General features: G+C 44.9%; 1 protein-coding gene across 1 annotated transcript in view; it reads right to left on the bottom strand.

Moving 5' to 3' along the window:
• Positions 1 to 7,742: 7,742 nt before the first annotated feature.
• Positions 7,743 to 10,256, bottom strand: part of SCAF8 (SR-related CTD associated factor 8) — a 106,468-nt gene continuing 103,954 nt past the window's right edge. Inside the window, exon 21 of the mRNA XM_066615825.1 lies at positions 7,743 to 9,002. The gene's annotated coding sequence lies outside the window, so the exon portion shown is untranslated. The remainder of the gene's footprint in view (positions 9,003 to 10,256) is intronic.

The following is a 10,256-nucleotide window of genomic DNA, read 5'->3' as shown; positions in this document are numbered from 1 at the left end:
TATCACTACCAATATTCTCTTAAAGTCTGTGTTTCTTTGGAGAAGCGGAAGTCGTGATAAACATATATTTCAGTGTTCACAGGTACACACAGAAAACGTATGGATTCTGTGGTTGCCTGAATTCATGTATCAAAATGATATTGGCTTCATTCAATTTGCACTTCATCCCACTTCTCTCTGTGAGACTTCTTATGGATCCTACAGTGTCTAGACCTCAGCTTCTGTCTGGATGGACAATACTTCAATGAGGCATTCCTAACAAAAGTTGCATTTTACCATTGCTCTTTTCCATTTTGTTCAGACAACAAAATTGTCACACTTCTGTGTGAAGTGTAGGGGAAAGCAAACATTTATTAGGGTAGTAATAAAGAATGGTGGCCTTTAAAGGGATAAAGTTTGAGGAGAGCTCCCCCTTCTGTTAATAGAAGAAATCACAACCTTCCCTTCTTCCCTTGAAGAAAAGAAACCTCCGTCTACAGTTCATGCAAGACAAATCTACCGATAGCTTTCAGCCATGACAGCTAAATGAACTTCTGACTCCAGAGGCAGTCTATCTCCAAGTGACAGTTGTTGAGGCTAAGCAACGGGGCATGGACATCTTTGCGAGGTTGGACGCTTGCAGAGACATCTGTGTGGTCACTGCTGAAACAATAAAGTTGCAGGCTAAATGGACTGTGGCATTCCTCAAAGCACTTCATATGTTCACCTGGAAGACTGTCAGAGAATTTTGTGAATAATGTATAAAATGAAATGAATGATGTATAAAACGAAACTGTGTTTCTAAATCCTATCCACAGGTACCTTTTGATCATTCTACATTTTTAACCATAAACATTTTTTTTGTTGAAGGGGAAACTGAGTGAAGACCCATTAAGGGCATCCTCGCATGGGACTTTTTAGAAGAAACACATGCACTCATTCAAGGCATTCTGTCCACTTCTCACAAATGTGATCCTGTGAATGATTTCACTGGAGTTCCCTCCTTGCAGGTGGGGATTTATAGTGGGGCCAGAAGGAGTCACACTGCCTGCACAGGCAAAAGTGTGATCCCAGCATATTAGTCTCCCATGTCATAGGGCACCTACCTTTTTTAGATTTCTTTTTGTTCTCTACTTTATCACTAAATAAAACTTGCGCCAAGAATGCCAATTGGGTTCACTGAGTACTACGATCTCTCTCTTTAAAGAAAAAATGTTTTAGGGGTGTGTGTGTGTGTGTGTGTGTGTGTGTGTGTGTGTGTTTGAGCATGAGAGCGGGCTCACACTTTAAAGCCTTGAAGCAAACAATTTCCATTGAGCAGGCTTGATTTTCTGATATAAATCTTTAAAACGATTGAGCAAATCCTGAACTGAAAGATAAAGGGATAGAAAAAGTAAGAAAACAGTTGTACCTCGATCCAAGTCTTTCAGGCCTTGCATTTAAGTTGCTGCTGCAGTGCCTTGCAGCTGGTGAGTCAAAATTTGAATATTGGGAAATTTGCCTAGGACTGAGTGTCAGAAGAGTAGCCATGTCCAGTGCAGCAGCCTACTTTAGGACAGGGAGTGATATCAGTAGAGCAGGCATCAGAGGTCAGCCAGGTGGGCCACTGACTGAAGGCCCATGCCCCCAATAGGGCCCATCTGGCTAGGCTGGGCCTTGAAACTTTAGTACCACTGGCAGTAGTAGCATCCAATGTGCCATCAAAGGATGCCAGGAAGCGCCCAGTGCAGGACTTTGCCCCAGAAACTGAGAGGCAAGACCCTCAGTGATTGATTCTTCCATAGCCTGCCATGCTGACAAGATTACTCTGGAAGTTATGCTGTGAGTGTATTTCATACACACCTTTTCCCAGATTCATCCCGTAAGGAAGATCAGGCAGGAATCTGTTACTGTGCTGATTGCATGGAAATGTTATGTGGATCTATGGAAATGTGTAGATGAATCATGTGTTCACATGTCATATACAGCATGTTTTACAGCACATTCGTGACATTTTTGGTTGGCACAGTGGAGCTCCAAGGTAGGACTGCACTGTCAGTTACTAACATAGGCACAGTACATTCTTCAGTACACAGTACAACATTTTGCTCAGGTTGTATGAGCCTGAGACCATTGCTTGGGATTGTATTCCTACACCTGCCTTCCATGCTTTCTAGAACTGTCTTCTATCCTTTTCAGTGAGTGCGAGGAGGACATTTCATTGCTCTCCTGTTGACTTCACTCAGTAGTTTCACTTGTTTTGACTCAGACATTCAAAAATATTCAATTTCAATTAGCTTTAGGCCCATCTTAATGACTGGCTGAAGCATTATTTCTTGTCTGTTTTCTGTTGAAGATGTTTTTAAATGTTGTTGCCTGCTTTAGATGGTAAGTGAAGGAAATATAAATTACTAGAAATAATGAACTAACTGGCTGAAAAGTTATATGAATCTACTGTGGACTTACATCAGAATTGTCTTGGGAAGCTTAAAGAAAAACACCAATAAAGTATTGTAATATTATCGTTTTAAAGACTGGTTAAACTGGAACCAAATTTTCATAGAGAAGATGATGTTGCTGTATCCCACCAGAATAATAATAATAATAATAATAATAATAATAATAATAATAATAATAATAATAATAATAATAATAATAATAAAAAAACTTTATTTTTATCCCGCCCTTCTCCCAAAAAGGGACCCAGGGCGGCTAACAACATATAAAACAAATTAAAACATAATTTCACAGATAAAAACATATTAAAAAACACATTAGCAGAACCCATAAAAACAGTAGTCAGAAGAGTCAGAATAAAAGAGCATAAAACAGCAGTTCTTAGAGGAATCGGGCCTGTAAAAAAGCAACTAAAAGATATATAAAAGATGTTAAAAAGGCCATAACGTCAGAAGGCTTGGTTAAACAACAAGGTCTTCAGGCCTCGCCGAAAGGACTCAAGAGAGGGAGCCATTCTCAAGTCAAGGGGAAGGGAGTTCCACAACGTTGGTGTCACTACTGAGAAGGCCCTATTTCTTGCCGCCGCCCCACGTACCTCCTTAGGCAGCGGCACTTGTAAAAAGGCCTTCTCTGATGACCTGAGAGGACGAGCCGGATTGTATGGGAGTAGGCGATCTCTAAGATAACCTGGCCCAGAGCAGTATAGGGCTTTAAAGGTCAAAACCAGCACCTTGAATTGGGCCCGGAAACGAATGGGCAGCCAATGTAGCCCCCGGAGAAGCGGGCTGACAGAGTCAAACCGCCTAGCTCCAGTGACCACACGGGCCGCCGCATTCTGCACTAATTGCAGTTTCCGAACCGTCTTCAGGGGCAGCCCCACATAAAGCGCGTTACAATAATCTAACCTCGATGTCACCGTAGCATGGATCACCGTGGCCAGGTCTGCACGATCCAAGTATGGACGCAGCTGGCGCACCAGCCGAAGCTGAGCAAAGGCCCCCCTAGCCACAGCCGCCACCTGGGAATCCAGGAGCAGCTGCGAGTCCAGGTGGACCCCCAAGCTGCGGACCTGCTCCTTCAGAGGGAGTGCAACCCCATTCAGAGCAAGCTGATAATCCAGCACCTGCATCGAGGATTTCCGAACCAGGAGAGCCTCTGTCTTATCCGGATTTAATTTCAGCTTGTTAGCCCCCATCCAGATCCTCACTGCTTCCAGACAGCGCTCCAGGCCCTCAACCGCCACCCTGGAGTCTGGAGGAAAGGAGAGATAAAGCTGGGTGTCATCAGCATATTGATGACACCCCACTCCAAACCCCCGGATGACCTCTCCCAGCGGTTTCATGTAGATATTAAATAGCATGGGGGACAGAATTGAGCCCTGCGGCACCCCGCACCTCAATGGCCAGGGTGTCGAACAGGCATCCCCCAGCACCACCATCTGGGACCGACCTTCCAAGTAGGAGCGGAACCACCGCAAAACAGTGCCTCCAACTCCCAACTCGGCCCATCGGCCCAGAAGGATACCATGGTCGATGGTATCGAAAGCCGCCGAGAGGTCCAGCAGGACCAACAGGGACGCACTCCCCCTGTCCAGTCCCCGGCGTAGGTCATCCACCAAGGCGACCAAGGCAGTTTCCGTCCCAAAGCCCGGCCTGAAACCAGATTGAAAAGGATCCAGATAATCCGCTTCATCCAAGACCCTCTGGAGTTGGGCCGCCACCACCCGCTCAATTACCTTGCCCAGAAACGGGATGTTGGAGACTGGCCGATAGTTGTTCAACACATTGGAATCCAGGGAGGGCTTCTTCAGGAGGGGGCGAACCACCGCCCGCTTCAAAGCAAGCGGCAGTGTCCCCTCCCCCAAAGAAGAGTTGACCACCCTCCCCGTCCACTCAGCCAGTCCCCCCCGGGCAGCTCTTATCAGCCAAGCTGGGCAAGGGTCAAACAGGCAGGCAGACGGCCTCACACTCCAAAGGAGTCTGTCCACATCCTCAGGCTGCACAAGCTGAAAAGAATCCCACAACACTGGACAAGCAGTTGCCAGGGGGACATCATCAGACATTGTCAATGTGGCATCCAAGTCGTAATGAATGCGATCGATTTTATCTGCAAAATGTTGCGCAAACACGTCACAGCGGCTGACCGTGTATTCCTCCTGGTCCACTGGCGGGGCCTGATGGAGGAGGCCCCGCACCACACGGAACAGCTCTGCCGGACGGTTATCAGCAGACGCAATGGTAGCAGAGAAGAATGATTTCTTCGCTGCTACCACCGCCACGGAGTAGGCTCTGTAATGAGCTCTACTCCGTGTCCGATCGGATTCATCACGAGTTTTCTGCCACCGTTGCTCTAGACGCCTGCCCTGCTGCTTCATCAGTCGCAGCTCCTCAGTGAACCAAGGAGCTGCTCCGAGTCTGCGACGTGGCAGAGGTCGCTCCGGAGCAATCTCATCCACTGCCCTGGACATTTCCCTGTTCCAGAGGTCAACCAGGGCCTCAGATGAGATGCCAGTCTTGGCAGTGGGGAAATCCCCCAGAGCCCTCAGGAAACCTTCAGGATCCATTAGCCTCCGGGGGCGGACCATAGAAAATGGTCCCCCGCCTCTGCAGAGGTAGGAAGTCGCAACCAGTCTAAACCTTACCAGGAAGTGATCTGTCCATGACAACGGAGTGATCTTGATCTCCTCTACATCCAGATCACTGCCCCCATGCCCAGCTGTAAACACCAGGTCCAGCACGTGTCCTGCAGTATGTGTCGGGGCCAAGATCTTCTGGGACAGGCCCATGGTTGTCATGGCAGCCATGAAATCCTGAGCTGCACCTACCGCAGGGACCTCGGCATGAACATTGAAGTCCCCCAGCACTAACAGGCGGGGGGCCTTCAATGCCACCCCTGAGACCAAGCTGGTCTTCTCTCAGCTTCAGCAGCTCCAAACACACAGTATGGCAGCTGCTGTTGGTCCAGCACCCCAGGATGGTCTGCTGCTGATGCTTGCCTTGGTCTAGGTCAGTGGTCTCCAAACCCCGGCCCAGGGTCCAGATGCAGCCAGCAGCTAGCCTCTATCCGATCCACAGCCAGCCTCTTGTCTCCTGAAAGCCTCTGGTCCACTTTACTGAACATGACCAGAACTGTGCTCTGATGGCATCTGGAGGGTGTTCTGAGGGCCGGAGAGGCTGAGTGAATGAACCCACTCATTCATCTAGTTCCATCTCTTATTTATTTATTTATTTAAATTTTATATTTAAATTTTCTTCCAGCCCTTAGCACAGCGCCAGATATGTCATGCGGCCCTCTGGACAAAAAGTTTGGAGACCCCTGGTCTAGGTGGAAATTGGGTGAACGTCCCCCTTGGGTCTCAGTCTACTTAGGTGGAAGTTGGGTCTAGGTGGAGGATTGGGTCCAGGTGGAATTTGGGTGTGTCCCCCTTAATTTGGAGATGCAGTGGGCATTCATTTCAATAGTTACTACATCGAGAGAAGAAGCTGTGCTGTTTTAGCATGGCTTCTACTTTTGTCACTGTAGCGGCTAATAAATAGTCATCACACTACAAGGTATGGGCAGGAGAACCCCCAGTATCCCGCTGTAGCCATGGAACTGGCCTCAATAAAAATGCTATTTAATAGTATGTGTGTATGGGTGTGTATTATATACACACATAAACTGTAAAATTCCAAACCAGTTCTGACCTCCTCTCTGCTGCTGTCAATCATTGTGGAAGGTTTATTGGATTTTAGCTCTAAATTCTTTTATGTCAGGGTTCTAGCTGTAATCCTGAAGGCTCATTGGACATATTGGCACAACATGCCTTATGTGCAACAATTCTGAATCAATTGGCTGCTTTTTAGCTGATCAAGACTAAAATGATGTCAAAACAGATGTTCAAGGTTGGTTTTCTTTTCTTTGATTGCCCTTTAAAGAATGGATCGAAAGCCACCCATCTAATTTGAATGTGAACATAATATTGTTCTAATTGTGTAACTCTTGAATTGACTCAACTTATCAAAGTCAGATAATATTATGTAGGAAGCTAGCCCTGTCTTGCTTCAAAATGGCTGAAGCCCACAGAGAACAATGATGCTTGAATGCTTGTCTTTGAAATTTCTGGGAGGGAGGAGGGTGGTGGAAGGCAGACTTGTAAATATTCATGCACCTTCACAAAGAGAGGCTTGTCCAGATGCAGAGGTACAAGGAGCAAAGGCTTTTGAAAAGCAGATTTATCCAGGGAACAAAACCTCCAACCTATGCCCTTGTTAGAACACCCTGGGATCCTTTCTCTCTCTCACTTAAAAAAATGATTTCTTCGACAGATGGAGTTTCCATTATGCGGGTCTAGATAATCACCTCTGATAGAACACCACAGCTCACAGAATAGCCACAGCTATAAGCCACATGTAAATTTCAGGGATCATATCAACTACTCAGTAATATAAATAATTCAGTGAGCATGATCTAGCCAAACTCAAACACTTCAGAGTGCCATTGATTAAGCATGTGCTTAACTCTCCCTAACTGAAATAAATGGAATTTAAAAGTTCTTTCAATTGTTTGTTGAGAAAGGATTTCTTTGCTCCTGCTGAAATGCTCTGACATATTTTGCCTCTCTGCTATTTTGAGTTTGGCAATATAACAGTATCAGCTGTGCCGCTGATATCCTATCCCCTTTCTAGCTTTGAGCCACCTTCCTGGGTCAAAGGATACCCAACACTGGCAGTGAGGGCTTACCCCAGAACAAGGGAACAAATGTTCCCTTACCCCAAGGATGTGTTTGAGGCCCCCTCACCCCCTGTGGGATGCTGCATGTGCCCTGTTGGCATGGCTACTCTGGAATGAATATGCTACTAGCCATAAGATGGAGAAAGATTCATGAATGGAGCCACCATAACAGTGAAAACATGGGGGAAACAGTCCAGTGGTGTGGCCGGTGGGGGTGGCAGCAAATGCAGGTGAAGTCTTCCCCTTGACTATTCCATCAGGGAAGTTACCCTAGATGAATATGTTCCTATGTGCAATTTTGTGCACGCTATGGCAGCAGAGTATGGCACTTCCCAGAGGGAGGGCAAAGCACTATGTTTTGCAGGGCACCTCAACGTAACCTGTAAGCTGACCCTTCCCCTCACCATCAAAGCTATTACAAGAGGCGAGGTGGAGTGGCAGCTTACAGGGTGCACTGAGGAGCCTTGCAAAACCCCCCCTCCGCTTTGCCCCCCCCTCCGCTTTCTGGGAAAGCTACAGCACTATGAGAGACTAAATAAGAGCACACAGTTTAAAAGGCATATTTTACAAGATAAAGAAAATAATGAGAAAAAACAGAACTTTACATTTGAAGCTTTTTTCTTTTTCTTTTATTGTAATACAGTCCAAAGCTGTGGTCACCATGCAGGTACAGCATCAGGGGAATGATCTTACTGAAAGGTTCTGACTAGTCAGATTTCAAGAGAGCATAGGCTACAACATTCGACATGACTGGCCCTTTAGTTCCAAAAGAACAAAACATAAATAGCAGACAGACAAAAACTAACTGTTTCACATATGGTACCACGTTTCTCCTTTTTTCCATAGTTGCTTAGTAAATTATGTGCACATGTTTGATCCTGAAATCAGAATATTCCTTTGGGAACTCGGAGAGACCATTGCCTTAATTAGAAATAAGAAAACTCTGGTGAACGCATTTAAATTAAATTGATTATAATTTTTCACCCCATCATTGCTCCTTGCTTTGTCTCTTATCCTTCTGGTAGGCATTAATAGAAAACAAGAGGATGAATAGGGTCAAATATTATCACAGAGATTCTGCTTTCCAATTTTGTTGGAACTCTGAAGATCTGAGGGTTCACCAACCTGAATAAGCTCAGGTTTTCTCTGGGATAGTCCAACCACAAATTCCCCTGTGTCATAAATTAAGTGTTTAGGGTGTGGCGTGCTGACTGATCCCCAAACATGATACTACTCTGGTGTTGCACCTCTATCAGTGCACTGGTTAAAAACTGAGGGCACCGGTCACAATTCCTGATCTACACAATGACTGCACATGTGATATTACATCAATGAAGCCTCTTGAAAACACATTCTGAAATGGCTAGTCCTGAAAGGAAATGCCTTTTCTGATGAAGATTTATTTTGCAACCTATCCTTTGATTTTACTTGCATGGTAAGATACAAGTTGATTTTAGTTATAATTTACGGTCCAGTGTCATCTTCTGGTCCTGCAGAAGAGCCTCTTTCTGCACTGGACACACAAAAAACAGCTGTTCATTGAGTAGATCATCCTCAAAAACACAGAAAAGAAGATCTTTAAAAAAAACTCATAGAGTTTATTGCTTTCAATTTATAAAATTAAGCCTGCTCCAGACAGGTAATACTGGTAAGTACATTTGTAATCCCTGTTTGTCTTTTCTTTTCTTTTTTAAATATGATGGAAAGTGTACAGACACAAAATGCCTTCTCAATCTGTAATGACAGGGTCCTTCCTTCTAATACTTCACAACCAAGATCCGATGAGATGCCCACAAGAACACTGAAGCACTCCTCATTTAACTCTGCCGAGCCCAGCAGACGGTATGTTGCCACAACATCCTTCATCATATTGCCTGTTGACAAAAGGAATAATTACTATTCATCACTGGATGTGTGTTTCCAGCTTAACAATGATAAATTCCTGCAAGACAGAGATGTCAATGTTCAAAAGCAACATTTGCCCACATACAGAACACCTCTCAGTTCGCAGTCAACCCCTCAGCATGCTAATGGCACAGTACGCATATTGTTTGATACTATTTGTTTTTTATGTACTAGCCTGGTTAAATTCAATGGCTACCTTTGCTAGCTTGCTTTGATAAAAATGACTCCTGATATTCAACTCCAGTTTTTCTAATACTGGTGACAGCTGCTGGATTGCTAGCATCTTCTACACTTTTAGTGTAGCATCTTCTACACTTCTACACTCAGTCACACTTCTAAAGGTTAGTGTAAACATTTGCCAAAAAGTAGTTTCATTCATACTTCAATTCATTTAAGAGTAGTGCATTATTGTAAAGGCCATTCGACCACAAAATGGATTGTTGTCGATGGAGCTTAGAAATGTTCCTGACATCTTTTGCTGATCACATTATTACATGCTGTTATCACCTCATTCGAATAACCCCAAAATTGCATTAACTCATAATAAGACAATTGTAAATGGATCTTAAATACTATCTGTAGAATGAATGCAAAATAAAAGCACCTTTAACATCAAACAACAGTGCTCAACAACTCTGGCTTAAAGAATAAGTGGTGGGGAGCTGACTGATGGGGAAGTTAGGAATGATGTAGTTGGCCACTGGGACACTGATCATAATCCTCTATCTAGTCATTCAAGAAGTGGCTCATCTACACTAGGGGAGGTGGTTCCTGATGCACATTCAAGCTAAGCAAGCTGCACTGGAGCCATGCACAGCTCACACTGGTCCAGTGGAAACGCACATGGCAAGCCAGTGGAGGAAATCCTGAGATCAAGATGGAGCAGTCCACATGCAGGAAGGCAGACATTTTAGCAGAATAGAGCTTCTCTCCAGGCATTGCTACATGTTTCTCTATTTTTATGCTAAACACAGCATTGGAAACACCGGACCATACCATTACTGGTATGAAATATTTGGAATGAAAACATCAAGCTAGAGCGAATTTGCTTAGCTGTTTCTAAGGACCAATTTAACAAGGGCTCTAGTGCTGATGTTGTATGCACGGTGTGGCATGAGAGTGCACGTTGCACTAGTGCACCCCACCATATGTAGAAGGTCCAGTGTGAAGAGGGGTCTCTACACATATTTTTGCCTTCCTCCCCCATTTTTACAACCAGATGG

This window comes from Tiliqua scincoides, chromosome 1, assembly GCF_035046505.1.
Source record: "Tiliqua scincoides isolate rTilSci1 chromosome 1, rTilSci1.hap2, whole genome shotgun sequence".
Classification (NCBI taxonomy): Eukaryota; Metazoa; Chordata; class Lepidosauria; order Squamata; family Scincidae; genus Tiliqua; species Tiliqua scincoides.
Note: the sequence above shows the minus strand (reverse complement) of the source record. Positions and strands in the feature narration are given on the sequence as shown.